Source organism: Trichechus manatus, unplaced genomic scaffold (assembly GCF_000243295.1).
Source record: "Trichechus manatus latirostris isolate Lorelei unplaced genomic scaffold, TriManLat1.0 scaffold00004, whole genome shotgun sequence".
NCBI lineage: Eukaryota > Metazoa > Chordata > Mammalia > Sirenia > Trichechidae > Trichechus > Trichechus manatus.
The window spans coordinates 9,727,291-9,738,190 of record NW_004443940.1 but is presented as its reverse complement, the minus strand read 5'-3'; the positions used below and the strand labels follow the sequence as shown (position 1 = coordinate 9,738,190).

The 10,900-nt window shown below is 45.2% G+C and overlaps 1 non-coding gene across 1 annotated transcript; it reads left to right on the top strand.

The window, feature by feature from the left end:
* Positions 1 to 420: 420 nt before the first annotated feature.
* On the top strand, positions 421 to 491 carry TRNAG-CCC (transfer RNA glycine (anticodon CCC)). The gene has a single exon. It is a non-coding gene; the product is annotated as a tRNA-Gly (tRNA).
* Positions 492 to 10,900: the final 10,409 nt, after the last annotated feature.

Here is a 10,900-nt window from a genome sequence, read left to right as displayed (position 1 = left end):
CCTCCTGCCATCTTGTCCTTGCCCCCGGGCTGGTATGTTCATTTAGTCTCATTTTGTTTTATAGGCCTGTCTAATCTTTGGCTGAAGGGTAAATCTCAGGAGTGACAAGTACTGAGTTAAGAGGGTGTCTGGGGGCCATACTCCTGGAGTTTCTCCAGTCTCTGTCAGGCCAGTAAGTCTGGTCTCTTTTTGTGAGTTATAATTTTGCTCTACATTTTTCTCCAGCTCTGTCCAGGACCCTTTATTGTGATCCCTGTCCCAGCAGTTGGTGGTGGTAGCCGGGCACCATTTAGTTGTGCTGGACTCAGTCTGGTAGAGACTGTGGTAGTTGTGGTCCATTAGTCCTTTGGATATAGTAAAGTTTTTTGGTGAGAGTAGATACCAACATAATTTCCTGTTCCTATACTTAACAGTAGGGGGACATTGGTGGTTCAGTGGTAGAATTCTCGTCTCCCATGTGGGAGACCTGGGTTCAATTCCCAGCCAATGCACCTCATGCATAGCCACCATTCTTCTGTTTGTGGTGGTTATGTGTTGTTATGATGCTGACCAGGTTTCAGCGGAGCCTCCAGACTAAGATGGACTAGTAAGAAAGGCCTGGTGATCTACTTCCAAAACTCAGCCAATGAAAACCGTAGGGATTACAACAATCCGATCTGCAACTGATCATAGGGATGGTGTGGGACTGGCAGCATTTTGTTCTGTTGTGCATGGGGTCACCATGAGTTGAAGGCCTACTTGATAGCAGCTAACAACAACAATAACATATTTAACTATAGTGGGGCTGGGTATAGTTCCCTGTCCCTGTGTTAAACAATACCGAGATCAAGCAAAAATAACTTAGCTAGTACTGCAGTAAATACCTGCTCCTGGAGGATAATATTGTGAACTAATCAGAATAACTTGTTCAATAAGACCCTTCTCAAAACTTTTACTTCAGTGTCCCCACCAATCCAAAACTATCACAAACTCTGTCAAATCCTAGCTAGCTCTCTACCTGGCAAGACTCACCTTACAATCACCCAGCAATGGCCCTAACCCCTTATAAAAATCCTGCCCTAATTTCCCTATTTTGAGACACTACTAAGATTCTAGCAAGGCAGTATTCTCCCTCATTGCAGTAGGTCTAAGAAACTAAGCTTAACTTGATAACCAGGTTGATCTGGTGATCCTTTGCAGAATCAACAGTTAACATTGACTTTTGATAGGGAAAGGACTATTGGTTCATTGTAATAGGGAGTAGGGTATAGATGCAGATATTTAGAGGTTTTGGTTGTGGAAATGTGATGGAGTTATATTTCTAAAATAGGAAAACCATGTCACAACTACCAACTATTAGTTTCTAGCTGCTGTAACAAATTGCCACAAACTTCGAGGCTTAAAAAAAAAAGTTTATTGTTTTATAGTGCTGTGGGGCAGCATTCTGAAATGTGTCTCACTGGACTAAAATCAAGGTGTTGGCAGAGCTGAATTCCTTCTGGAGACTCACGGGGAAAAACCATTTCTAACTTCTCTAGGGGAGACACTGCATTCCTTGACTTGAGATCCCCTTCCATTTTCAAAGCCAACAATTCCATTTCTCCAACCTCTGCTTTCATAGTCACATCTCCTTTTCTGATTCTGCCTCTCTCTTCACTTATAAGGGCCTCAGAAAGGAGAAGTAAGGGGAGCCTTGTGGATATCTAGGGAAATGTACAAGAGACTGAGAAATCAGTAAGTGCAAAGATCTTGACTAGAAAGCATGCCAGCTGGTCAAGAAACAGTAAGGAATGTATCAGAAGTAGAGTGATTGTTGGGCAGAAGGGTAAGAGCCAAGGACAGAGAAGTAACCAGGGGACCAATTACGTAGGGTCTTATAGGCCATCTTAAGAATTTGGTTTTTAACTCTGGATAAGATGGAAGACTTAGCGTCTTTTGAGGAGAGACGTGATAAGATCTGACTTACACATTAAGAGGATACTCTGGGCGAACACATTGTAAGACTGCAAGGAAGGAAACAGGGACTTGTATAAATTAGAAGGAGGTTATTGTGATTGTCTAGGCAGAGATGATGATGATTTGGACCATGCTGGTAGTCCACAGAGGTGGTGAGCGTGGTGGGTTTTGAGATGTATTTTGAAAGTAGAGCTGGCAAATTTTGCTGGTGGATTAGATGTATGGTGTGAGGGAAAGAGGGGCTCAAGGATGATTCTAAGGTTTTGGGCCTGAGCAACTGCAGAAATGCAGTTTCTGTTTTCTAAGATAAGGAAGACTTGGGAAGGATCAAGTTGGGAGGTAGGTAGTGAATTTTGGAACTTGATTTTGAACAGGTTAGTTTTGAAATGCCTATTTTACATCCTACTTGCAGTCTCCAGTGGGCTGTTAAATATATGAGTCTAGAGTTCAGGCAAAACCAGAGCTGAATATATAAATTTGGGAGTCATAAAAATGGAACTAGTATTAAGTCCATGAAAATGAATGGGACTCCAGAGGGAGTCAGCACAGTTAGAAGAAGAAATCCAAGGACCGAGGCCTGGGTTCTTCAATGTTTAGAGGCTTTTCACACCCAAAATCTCTTCCCCTGCTCTTTGCTCTACTATTTCCTCAGCCTGGAATATCTTTCTCCAATACCTCCACTTCCTATCTTTCAAAATTGTATTCCAAAAAGTGGAAAGGAGCACTTGGAGGGGAGGGAGGCTTCATTACTCAGCCCTGCTCTGGGGACAGAGGCCATAGTACCTGTGACCTAGCATACTGTCTGCAGCAGGCAACACAGGCACTACCCTTTCATTTTCTTTCTTGCTGAAAGACCTTGGTTTTAGTTTAAGGCAGAAGAGTGCTGGGCCCTAGACAATAAATCCTGATTTCCTAGTGATTCTCAACCCTCAAGTGCATCAGAATCACCTGTGGAAATCTTTTAAAATATGAATGCTGTTCACATCCCCAGAAACTCTGATTTTGTTGGTCTGGGGTGGAGCCACCGCTGATATTTTTTGAAAAGCTGCCCAGGTGATGATAATGTATAGCCAGGTTAAGAACCATGGTCTAAGAGACAATAGTGATGATTCTGTTCCCCCTGTTCAATATACTTCCTTTCCCAGCTGCCCTACTGTGGTCATGTGACCCAGTCTGGCCAACAGACCAAAAGGAAAGTCTGTTGGGGAGCTTCTGGGAAAATGTTTTTCTTCCTGATGCAAGCCCAGCCCTCTCCCAGCCCCTCACCCCATCTTGAACAGAGTTGTAATGCCTGGAGCCCTCCTTTTGAGGGCTCTGTGGGCCTGTCCCACTGTACTCTTCTCTAAGGTGGGAGATGCAGCTCAACATCTTCCAACTCCCTCAGCTCTCATCCCCAGGAGTACACCCCACAGCTTCTTGACACTGGAGTCTCCCTGCTCAGTGTACAGCCCCCTTGGACGGGGTCTTGGCTGCTGGTGTACACCTAATATTGATGGAACTGGAGTGAGGGCACAAGTGGAAGCCCACATACCAGATATCCAATGATTTAAAAGTTATAAGTCAATCTAAATAAAATGCACTCTACTTACATGCCTTTATAATGACCTTGAAGGCCAGATTTGAATTTAGAATGATCAGACTCCTCAACTTCCTGTGTCAGAACATGGAGGAAGAAGAACTGTAGCCTACGCTCTGACAGGCACCACGTAGAGACTCACACACTGCTGTGGACTCCTCAGCCTGAAAGAGCAAGCTCCATCTTCTTGAACAGTGGCTCCTTGACCATACCCAAGGCCTAGGGATGAATATATTGTCAACAGCATGGCCATGTCCTCAGGAGGAAATATACTGAGAAGAGGCCCACACAGGTGTTGGAAGTGAACTCAGAGACAGTTGGGCAGTGAATTCTGGAGTCCTGTCTCCCTGGAGTATGGTCTGGAAGATGGGGTCTAGGTTCCAGGTGGGCCCATTCCCTTGGTTCCATGGGTATCTCAGCAACTGGAGAGCACCAGACTGGAGGAGGGCCAGAATGTGGCCCCCTAACACACAGGGCCCAGGGCAGGGGTCCCTCTCGCTTAGGCCTAAGGGTTGTTGTGAGGTATTGGTGGTTCAGCGGTAGAATTCTTGCCTTCCATGAAGAGAAACAGAAGACCCCAGGAGACCTGGGTTTGATTCACAGCAAACGCACCCCATGCGCAGCCACCACCCATCTGTCAGTGGAGGCTTGAGTGTTGCTACGATATTGAACAGGTTTCAGCAGAGCTTCCAGACTAAGACAGACTAGGAAGAAAGGCCTGGTGATCTACTTCCAAAAATCAGCCAATGGATCACAATGGACCAATCCTCAACTGATCATGGAGAATGGCATAGGTGGCAGTGTTTCATTCTGTTGTGCACAGGGTCGCATGAGTCGGGTGGGGGGGGCTGACTCGACAGCAGCTAACAACAACAAGGGTGATTGTAAAGTCTGTCAGGAAGCAAAGCCCAACTCCCTTCCAAGCTGCTCACTTAATCCTCAAGAAACTTAGGCATCACAGGAGTAATGCAGGCTGCTTTACTTTTTCCCCCAACCCCCAGCCCCCAACTACACCACTATCTCTCTTCTTCCCTGCTTAGATAAGCCAGGGCAAGACCAAATATTTCACTGCCTACACTGACATCCCCTCAGTAAGTGGAAGTAAGTGGAATGCCATCTCCCCCTGCCACCCCCACCACATTCTCTGTGAATTGTCCTCTTGGAGTCTCCTCTTGGCTTGTGGGAAGAGGGGCTGGGAGAAATAGCCACTCACAATGGATATGCTCTCCCAGAAGGCCAGCCACCCCGTAGCTGTCTTCCTCCTCCTTCTCTCCTTCTCATATGGAGGTGTTGACAGTTGCCGATACTGGAGCCAGTTTCACTCCCTCTTCATAATCTCTGGAAGGGGGTCTTACCTCAATTCTTGGCAACTTTCTTTAGAATATAGGGTACTTAGCATTTTTTTGGTCCTCAGCCCTGGGCCTTAGCTGCCATTCCTAGCTAAGCCCCACTCAGCAGCCTGCTCCAGTTTTATGGCGCAGGCACTGATGACAGACCACCCTGTGGAAGGCTGGGGGGAGACCATGGGCCAGGAGGATGATGGCAGGTGAAGGGACCCAGGAGTGAGTCCCCATCTCTCAGCTGCAAAGTCACTGCCTAGAACCTGGAAACCACTAAGTTCTTTCCTGCCCCCTACTTTCTGTTTTGCTGAAATACTGAAATACTGTTTCACATATGGAAGCTTCAGGGAAGTCTCTTAAAATAGTTCACAGAAAAGGGAACAACAACAAGCAAAAAAAGACTCCAAAACGCATGAAAAGATGCTTAGCCCTACACATAATAAGAAAAGTTAAAATTAAAACTTATACCAAAAGACCATTTTTCACCTATCAGGTTGGCTAAATAAATAAAAATGTTGACTATACCCAATGTGGGGAGGGTGTGGGAGAAGGACACACTTTCCTACATTACTGGTGGAAGTATAAATTGCTTCAGCCTCTGTGGAAGGCAATTTGACAGTATTCATGAAAATTGCAAACACCAATATGTTTCCAACAATTGCACTTCTAGGAATTTAGTCCAAGGTATTCTCAAACACACGTAAATGATACATCATTCACGTAGCACTGTTGGTAACAGCAAAACGATTGGAAACAACTTAAATGTCCACCAGAAGAGGACTGGTTAAACAAATTACAGGAAGTAATGGAGCACTATGCGCTATGTAAGGAGCCCTGGTGACAGGTTAAACACTCTGCTGCTAACCCAAAGGTCGGCGCTTCACCCTTACCAGCTGCTCCACAGGAGAAAGATGTGGCAGTCTGCTTCTGTAAAGGTTATAGCATCGGGAACTCTATGGGGCAGTTCCACCCTGTCCTATAGGGTCACTATGAGTCTGAATCAACTCGATGGCAGCGGGTTTATGTACTATGTAAACAACCCTGATGGCGAAATGGTTAAGCACACAGCTGCAGTTATAACCCACCCAGTAGATCCTCAGGAGAAAAGACCTGGTGATCTGCTTCCATCAAGAAAGCCGACAAAACCCTATGGAGCAGTTCTACTCTGTCACATGGGGCCGTTGCGAGTCAGAATGGACTTGCTGGCACCTAACAATAAATAACAACATGTACTACGTAATAAATGACAGCAAAACAATGGAGCACTATGCAGCAGTAAAAACAAATGAGGACAATCTCTATCACAGAATCAATAACCTCCTAGATATGTTTTTAATGAACTTTTTCTTTTGGAAGAATTTAAATATACAGAAAAGTTATGAAAATAGTACGAAGAGTTCCCATATACCCCTCACCCCATTTCAGTTTCCCCTAATGTTATCGTCTTCCATTACATGGTATATTTGTGAAAACCAAGAAGCCAACATTGGTATATTACCAGAAAAAAAAAAAAAAAAAAACCCACTGCCGTCGAGCAGATTCTGACTCATGGCGACCCCGTGTGACAGAGTAGAACTGAGCTCCATAGGGTTTTCTTGGCAGATCTCAGGCCTTTCTTCTTGTAGCACCACTAGATGGGTTTGAACCACCAACCTTTCGGTTAGTAGTCAAGCACAAACCATGTGCACCACCAAGGGACCTATTGTTGGTATATTATTATTAATTAAATTCCAGACTTCACTCAGATTTCACCAGCTTTTCCATTAAATGTCTTCTTTTTGTTGCAGGATCCCATCCAGGCTACCACATTGCATTTAGTCATCATGTCTCTTAGTCTTCTTCAAGCTGTGGCAGTTTTTCAGACTTTCCTTGTTTTTCACCATCTTGATGGTTTTGAGAAGTACCTGTCAAATATTTTGTAGAATATCTCTTGCTTTGGATTTGGCTGATGTACTTCTCGTGATTAGACTGGTGTTAAGGATTTTTTGAAAGAAAACCACAGAGGTGAAGTGCCCTTCTCACTAATTATCAGGGGTTACATGATCTCCACCTGACGTCATTGGTGATGTGAACCTTGAGTACATGGTTAAGGCAGTGTTTGCTAGATTTCTCCACTGTAAGTTTACTGTTCTTCCCTTTCCAAGCTCTATTCTTTGGAATCCAGTCACTAAGTCAAGCCCACCCTCATGAGTGGAAAGGGAATTAAGCTTCACCTCTTTACAGTGAGACTATATACATACAATAAATGAAATTCTTGGGGAAGGAAGATTTGTCTCTTCTCCATTTATTTATTTATTCAAACAATTTATATCAGTATGGACATATGTATATTTAGTTTATATTTGGAGCCATGATCCAATACTATGTCATTTATTTTGTTGCTTAAATTGTTCCTGCTTTGGCCATTGGGAGCTTCTTCAGGTTGGCTCCTGTGTCCTTTCATTTTGCCCCCATCCTGTCGCTTTTTGAGGGCTTGCTTACTTTTGATTCTGTTGCCTGAGGCCAGCGACTAGCCTCCCTCCCTCCATACCCTGTCCTTCCTTGGGGCCTCAGGCACTTTCTCCCCTTTGGCCTGTAGTCTCTCCAGCCCTCCCCTCACGTTGGGTTAGACTAGCTCTTTGTGGAGGCCTAAAGCCTAAGAAAACACCATACTTCAGCAGTGTCTGTCAGAAGATAACATAAGATCTGTGTCTGTCACCAAGACAACATAAGCTGCCCTGCCCTGTGTGAAAGCCCAGGGGTCCCGCTCCCAAACCTCCTTCCACCTGTAGCACTGGGTCCTTGGGGCACAGGGGTGGGGGCCTACATTTATCACATGACTGCTATCACCATGGCGCTCTGGTGCTGCTTCCCCAGGGACCAGGACCCAGGGGACTAGGTCTGCAGGGGAGCAGCCAGCTAGCTTTTCTCCAGGGTTCTAGGGGGAGGGCCTGGCTAGATGAAGTCACAGATTTGCAGAGCTAGAGTGGCCCACATCTGGGCATCTCACTCTACTTATCTTACCCTATCCTATGTATACCTCCTGACCCAGGGCCACCCAGTCCCTTAGTTCTCCCGTGGATATAATACTGCTTTCCCTCCGAGGATTGACAGAGAGAGAAGAGCTGGGATGTGGTCACTTGCTGGCACCCAGGCATCTGTGCAGGGATAAAAGCAGTGAGTGCAGGGGATGAGGATGTACCCATGCACATGAACAAGTGTGAGCATGTGTGGAAGGGGGCACATGCTCACAGTAGCACCTTTGCACTGCAAACATATCTTTCGTTCCTCGCCCCTAGATTCTATATATGTCTTGAATCCATTGTCTTCTCCCCATCTCCACTGCCCTACTCTCGCGCCACCATCATCTCTCCCTTAGACCATGGCTAGATCCTCCTAACAGATATCCCACACCCATGCTTGTCCCGCTCCAAATCATTTTACAGACATTTTTATCACACAAATCAGATTACACCACTACAATTGAAATCCCATTGCTATCATGATAAAGACCAAAATTTTTAACCCTGGCAACCTCCCTTTCCCTTACCTTGTGCCACTCCTTCCTCACTGTCCAAGTTTCAGCCACCTCTGGGCTGCCCGTCACACTGGCCCCTTGGCCTGGAGTCCACTTCCCTCCATTGCACCCCCATGCCCACACTCCACTCCCCTACATCCTTCAGACCTTAATGCAAACAGTTCCTCAGGGAAGGATCCAAATTTTCTCATAACACCTGTACACGCTTCACAATTTCTACTCATACAGTTTCATGATTATTTTATAATGTCCGTTTACTTCACTACACTATAAATTCCTTAAGGGTAAAGATGATATTTATTTTGCTCACCATTGCATCCCCAGTGTCCTGCACTGTATCTGGCATGTAGTAGGTGCTCAATAAATATTTGTGACATCAATGGATAAAGCCAGTTCTCCTCTATGTTCCCATTCTCAGGGAACGACACCACCACCACCCTTTGCTCAGACCAGAAAGCAGGGAGCCTTTATCTCCTCACTGCCTATGTCCAGTTGTCTACCAAGTGCTGTTGGTTTAATTTCCTAAATATCTCTGAAATCTATCATGACCTCTCGATTCATGATGCCATTGTCCTTGTTTCTGCCTTCATGCAAGAGCCCCAACTGGCCTCCTTGCCTCCAGCATCATCCCCTCCAGATCATTTTTCTGCACTGACTGCAGAGGGAAGTGATATCTCAAATGCAAATCTGATCAAGTCATAAACTTGTCTGCATGATAAAATTCAAATGCAGACCCTCACCGGAATACACCAGATCTATCATTGGTCCTGCCTGCATCCCAGCCTCACAGCTACTCACCCCGTACTCATAGCCTACACTTCAGCCATAGGAAGCCACGTATAGTTCCTCAAACACAGCATGATCTTTTATGCATCTGTGTCTTTGAAGATCACTCTCCCTTCCACATGTAATTAACCGCTAGTCATCATTGAAAATATCTCCTGGGGAGGCCTCCCAGCCTCTCTTCCACAACATGAAGTAAGATGCCCATCTCACATGTTCTCCCTGGACTCTGTGCCAACCTTTACCATGGCACGGAACACACTGAGCTGTCATGCTCTGTCTACACATCTGTCTCCTTCTCTGTTTTGAAACCTAGAGAACAGAGGCATATCTTACTGATCTACTAGGATATTTTTCCAGTATTCAGCTTTTTTTTTTCACCATTTTCAGAACACATTCACATACATTATCTTATTCTAGTTTCACAACAACTCTACAAGGTAGATAGGACAGACTTTTCTTTCTTCCCCAATTACAAAAAAAGTGACTGAGTCCACTCTGAGCCTTTGGCAGGATTAGCCCCTCAGTCCTTGGTGCTCCTGAGCCTAGGTGAGCTTGGGATGGGCACTGTGATGGTTAAGATTGTGTGCCAACTTGGCTGGGCCGTGATTCTCAGTGTTTATATGTGATCACTCCCATATTGAATATGCTGTGAGTAGCCAATCAGTGGAAAGGGAGTTTCCCTGGGGGTGTGGGCTGCATCCAAATATAAGCAGACGTTCTGGCTTTTTGCTCACCATGGATCCTGCAGCTGCCTCCTGTTCATCTGACCTCCGGTTCTTGGGACTTGAGCTGTCAGCTCATCTGCTGAATTTGGGATTCGTCGACCTTCACAGCCTGTGAGCAGAGCCCTTCTCTCTGACCTGCCAATCTTGGGTTCGCCGGCTCCTGCAGCTACGTGAATCAGGAGAAACCCTGCGGTCTTGCCTGATGATCTTGGAATTCATTGACCTTCACAGCCTGTGAGCAAAAGCCCTGCTCTCCGACCTGTCGATCTCGGGCTCGCCAGCTTCTGTGGCTGTGTGAATTGGGACAGGCCTCTTCCCTGATCCATGGACTTGGGATGTTCTAGCCTCTACAATCCTGTGAGCTGTTTCCTTGATATAAATCTCTCTCTATATATATATATTTATACGCTTTACTGGTTTTGCTTCTCTAGAGAATCCAGCCTAAGACAGGAGCTTAGCAGTAGAGCCTCTGCTCAGCTCCAAGAGTGCTGGGGCTGGGCTCACACACTCCATGCTACACATTGGAGAATTCTTCTTGGAGAATTTGGCCAACCTAAAAAATAAAACCTTTAGATGCTGACATTGGGTTCCCCAGGAAAATACCTGGGTCCCTGCCTATTCACTCTATGGGAAACCCCACTGGTCAGTAAGTGCCCATCCTCCTATGTGCATACGTACACACGCATACACACATACACACAAATATAGACAAATGTACACACACAGATTCCAATCACTTCTTTATTGCTTCCTCTTAAATCTGGAGAGCCAAGTGTAACCAGACATTTGAGAAAGCCTCCTACATGAAAGATGAGACCAAAATACATAAACAGGAAAAAAGAAAGAAAGAGAGATGGGGGAGGGAGAGAGTATGAGTGCAAGAGAAAGAAACAAACAAAGAAAAGGAACTTCAAAGAAACAACTATAATACAAGGAGTAGAAGAAAACTTAAAAAAAACAGTAATAATAGCATACTTAGAAAGATGGGTAAATGAGTATATATTTCAGCCATGATAAAAGA